This window comes from Eptatretus burgeri, chromosome 8 (genome assembly GCF_056783735.1).
Source record: "Eptatretus burgeri isolate ZD-2024b chromosome 8, Ebu_testis_v1, whole genome shotgun sequence".
NCBI lineage: Eukaryota > Metazoa > Chordata > Myxini > Myxiniformes > Myxinidae > Eptatretus > Eptatretus burgeri.
In genome coordinates, this window is record NC_140968.1 from 76,604,366 (window position 1) to 76,609,939 (window position 5,574).

The window sequence follows — 5,574 nt, forward strand, 5'->3', positions numbered from 1 at the left end:
CCTTGCACTTCGTGTCCTCACCGAACGCAGGCGAGAGTTTCGGCAGGGGCTGCTTGCAGCCTATGTTGATCTCTGTAAAGCGTTCAATTCAGTGAATCGGGATGTCCTCTGGAGGATTCTTGGTCTTCGTGGGGTGCCACCAAAACTGATCGATCTGATGTCTGAACTCTACTCTGGTACTGAGAGTGCTGTGAAGTGTGGTGGTACCATCTCTGACTTATTTCCAGTTGTTACTGGAGTTCGTCAGGGATGTGTACTTGCCCCCACACTTTTCAGCACTTGTATGGACTGGATTATAGGGAGGATGTCGGAGAGATCAAGTTGCGGTGCGTCATTTGGGAATGTCAAGATCTCGGACCTTGACTTTGCAGATGATGCAGTCATCTTTGCGGAGACTTTAGACATCCTCTTGGGGGCCTTCGAGGTGCTGAATGAGGAGTCGGAGCCGTTGGGATTACGGGTTTCTTGGGTCAAAACTAAGATCCAGGCTTTCGGTGACATCTTGGATGCTGCTGTCCTGTCTGTGTCTGTTTGTGGTGAGGATGTTGAGGTCGTGGAGAGATTCACTTACCTTGGCAGTGATATTCATGTCTCTGCTGGCTGCGAGTCAGAGGTCAATAGACGTCTGGGTCGGGCCTGGGGAGTCATGGATTCACTGGATCATGGGGTGTGGCGCTGCCGGTACCTGTGCGGGAGGACGAAAGTCCGAGTCTTCAGGTCCTTGGTACTTCCAGTCTTGCTCTATGGGTGCGAGACTTGGACTCTGACCAAGGATCTGAGACGGAGACTTAATTCCTTTGGTACCAGGTCTCTTCGGAGAATCCTTGGCTATCGCTGGTCGGATTTTGTGTCCAACGAGCGGTTGCTGAGAGAGACTCGGATGAGATTTGTTACCTGCATAGTCCGTGAGCGTCAGTTGCGGCTGTATAGACATGTGGCTCGTTTTCCTGACTCTGATCCTGCTCACCAGATTCTCTCAGCGAGGGAGTCTCATGAGTGGAGGAGGCCAGTGGGTCGACCACGTGCCTCATGGTTGCAACAGGTTGACCATCATCTCAAGGAGATGGGGATGGGCCTGGCATCTGCCTGGGGGATGGCCAGACGGAGGCCCCTGGAGTACCGGCGGAAAGTGGACGCAGCGACGTGCTGTTCTGGCACATGCTCCCATACCTGACCTGAAGTATGCCCCTCACAGGACACCAACTCTCTGATAGACCCCTTAATGTCTATGTCGGCTCATTTGGCATTCACCTTTTTGTTAAAACGTTATGGGTCATCAACTTTGTGGGGCTTAATGATGGAATTGTTTGAAAGGGTGATTGGAAGAGGTGGCAAGCTGTCCAAATCCAAAAAATCAGCCACCTGACACTTGACTTTGGATGTCAGTGAAACATCGGGAAGGTCCGGTGCCAACTTTTTGGGCACCCAACAACCAAAAACACAAACGATGAAGAGGTGATGCCAGGCCAATGGGGCTTGGTCCTTGAGGACATCACAGAGAAGTTTGCTTAGGACGTTGGCAACAGGAATACGAGTGCCTTTAGGTACTTTTCAGAGTTTGCTGAAATTGTCACTACATCTCGAAAAATAAGTGAAAATATCCATTGGTTGGGCATGGGTAGCTGGGCTGGGGGGGGGGGGTTGGGAGGTGAGAGGTGGTGTGATCCGTGGGTAAACAGGGTACGATCAGTTGGTCAAAAACATCACTGTCCGATGCACAGATCATTTAACACAAGAGTAGTGGGAGCAGGAGTTGCATGTCCGACACTGGATGGACCACTTCCTCATGTTGACGAGCTTGAATTTGCGGCATGGGGGTGTATTGACCAAAGTAACCATGCCACAAAATAAAGGGTTTGTTGATGCAGTGTCATTTCCAATGGTGCCTCCAAAGGAACAAGCAGCACTACTCACCACTCTAATGGATCTAAAGCCCTGTTAAAACTATCACCGGCCGTTCCGCCATAGGCCACCAAAACACTGCTTTATTGGCCACCAACAAAGTCCATGCCACCAGAGGTCACCGGATGTTAATCATAGTCGTTGGTGATACCAGCCACACCACCGGTGGCCACCAAACGCTGGTTGTTGTTATCATTGATGCCAGCAACACCCCTAATGGCCGCCGAACATCTATCGTTATCTTCGCTGACACTGGCAGCACCACCAGTGGCCGCTGACCATTCATCGTCGTCAATGCCAACACCAGCAGCGCCGCCAGTGGCCGCTGAATGTGGTCATTGTCACCAACACTGGCCCCACTATCATTGACTGCCAAACAGTTTAGTGTTGGGCTTTGTCCCATATTGCCTTGCAGCTGTCTTGTGCCTTTGTGTGATGATTGGGCTGTGGGGCATCTTGTAACAACCTTGTTCCAGCACACCTTTTAAAAACTTGAAGGATTCAACTGTATTTTGTCATTTCTTTTAATAGCAACCTCCCCGTTTTTCAGAGTGTGTCTGGCGAGCTTCGCTTTGGCAAAGTAGGCCTTTCCGATCATCTAGAGGATCTGGTAATTGGCAATCTGTGGTCATCGGCCGCAGAAGGGGCCGAGTTCTGGCAGCATGCCACACCACCATGTACTTACTTGGATATTGTCGTCATATCGGCGATGTGGTGGTCTCTGTCCTGCTCAGTTACCATAGGGCATGGAATTCACGCGGCCGTGTTACTCTCCCTGAGGCAGTCCTGTTCGTTTACCATGGGGAGCGGAGTTCATGTGGCCATATTGCTCTACCCAAGGATAACCAGTTCATCCACCATATGGAGCAGAGTTCATGCAGCCACGTCACTCTGTCCGAGGCCTTCCCGCTTGTTCAATGGGGGTGTGTCTCCATCGAGTCCCCACTCTCGCAGTGCCTCGGATATGGTCGGCTCACGGGAAAACTCCTAGGGCAGGGACGCGATACCTGAATGGAAGTGCTCTTCTTTGGCCGTCAAGTCCCAGCATGTCCGTCGCACGAAGTGATAATTTAATTGAATGAAGAACTAATCTTGCTGGTGAAGGCAAGTATGAATATGCATCGGCTGACAGGTAGAACGATCGATGAAATTGATGGGACATTGATTAATATAAGGTGTGCTCAGTGCCATGGGAAGCAAGGAGAAGTGGACGTTTCTGGTAGTAACCCTTCGTCAGAGCAAAAGATGAAAAAAAAATCCAGTGTACTCCTCTTTTGATCTGACCAAGGGTTAATGCCTGAAATGTCAGCTTCTCCTTGCTTCCTACCATGGTTAGGATACCTCAATGAATGTCCTGTTGATTTCATCTATTGTTTTAAAAAAAAACAAAAGTTGGTCCATTGTCCAGTACACAGGTGCTCCACGCTATACTTCGCTGTTACGCAATGAATAAAGTAACGAATACTTTTCAGACAACACCACAAATTTTCACTGATAATGTGTCTAAAGGGGTGGCGTATGTGCTGCGACCATGAGAACAGAAAGGGGAAGCAGATGTGTTCTTGCAGATGAAGGAAAGTTATTATTCCATTGTAAGGCGAAGTGTGCATTATCTCATTGTGTTGTAAATTGACATCCATGAAATTGGTTGGTACCATTAAATGGGTTTTTTTATTTTTCATGTGGAGTATCAAGTAGCTTCCATTGGGAGTAGTTCTCGTAAAACTCTCCCCAAAGCCTACAATACGCATGGAAAACGACCTGTATTTACTCCGTCAACACTCGTGTTGAGAGGTCTCCCCACTTTTTAACCCCCTTCCATGTTTTTGGGTTGTCTGTCCGTACGTACGTCCATCTGTGATAATTTTCTGTTTTCTCTGCAACCGTTTATCCGATGGACACGAAATTTTCAACATAAGTGTGATTACTCATTTGGAATGTTTTAATGAAAATTATGACCTCATAGGTCACGTGGTGTGGCAGCCATTTTAGAAAAAAGGAAAAACTTTGGACCTCTGTATCTCCAAAACTGCACCATGAAAAAAATTGAAACTTGACACATGTCAAGTACTCTCAATGGGGAAAAGTGTGATTTTTTTTTTTTGATGATGTCTTAGGGGGCTTCGTTAAATTTTGAATCTACCGACCAATTTAATATCTACCTGCCCTCCATAGCACATATCAAGTGGAACATTCCCATCAACATAAAACATCAATAATAATCATTTCCATCTTATCACATTTTCATTCTGAGTAAGATCATGGCATTACAATTACCTGCAGGTGTGGCTTCAACTGAGTGGGGAGGTCCTATAATGTGGTAATGGGGTACATCAGTGCGTGCGTGCCCACACCGCAAACAAAGTTCCACTTTGATGAAAATCCTGGGCTCTCCATCCATCTCGTCCCCAGCTCCACTACAGCTCCTTTGGTTGGACACCTCGCCAGAGGGGTTCACCCAAAATGGCACTCCTTGGCCTATTCTTGGTCGCCAAAGGTCTTCCCGCCTTGTGGCTGACCGATCCGACCCTCCAACCAGCATTTTTTCAATCTCCCAGTCACTTGCTGGACTACCGGTGCTGAGCCTCGGGATGGAGCCCCAGGCTTACCGCTCTCCATCAGAATCTGATCCACCCACAGACAGACACCACTTCCCCTCCCAACAAACCTTATATAGTGATCCCTCCCCAGCTGCCATTAATTTATACCAACACCTGCATTCCATACCACTTGTGGGCACCTCCTGCCATGGCTTGCATATACTCGAATAATTAATCAACAGTATTCAATAAACACAATCACCAGTGATGGAATTCCTTTATTCTTCGTTGAGACATGTATCCCATTTTTAACCCTTTCCATTTTCAATGTGTCCTGAAAACCTGCTCTGCTGCTCTTGCACATCCCCTCTCTGTCTTTTTCACCTTATAATTTGCCCTCGGTCATCTTCAATCTGCTTGGAAATCAGCCAACATCACTGCATTACATAAAAAGGTGCAAAAACGAATCCCCTGAACTACAGACCTATCAGCTTACTTATAATCATCATCAAGGTCGTTGAATCCATCATCACAGTTGATATGAAATCCTTCCTTTTCTCCAACAGCCTCATCTCAGATCACCAATTTGGATTCAGACCATGTTACTCTACTTTAGACATGCTGCTTCTACTTGTCCAACAATGGATGGAGGCCCTCGATGTCAGACATGAGATCAGGACTGTCTCTCTCGACAAATCTTGTGCTTTCAATACAGTCTGGCATTCTGCCTTGCTCTCCAAACTCTCTGCTTATGGCATCCAAAGCCAACTCCACACATAACTTAATGACTCCTCTACTCTCATAGCCAACATGTGGCTCTCAACGGAATCCTTTCATCTCCTCTCCATCAAGGCTGGAGTGCCCAAGGCAATGTTCTTGGCCCAGTCTTATTCCTGATCTTCATCTCTGATCTTTCTAACTAACTGTAAAATTATCTTTACCTATTTGCTGATGACTGCACCCTGTGCCACGACATCCCTCATCCTTCAGACAAGCAGGATGCAGCCTCTTGCATCTCTTCAGACGTTGACAAAATTGCAAGGCGGTCAAACACTTGGAATATGTCTTTCAATCCTGACAAATTTCTCTCTCTCCGAATGGACCGTCCAGCAAACTCCTCACCCACCCGCCC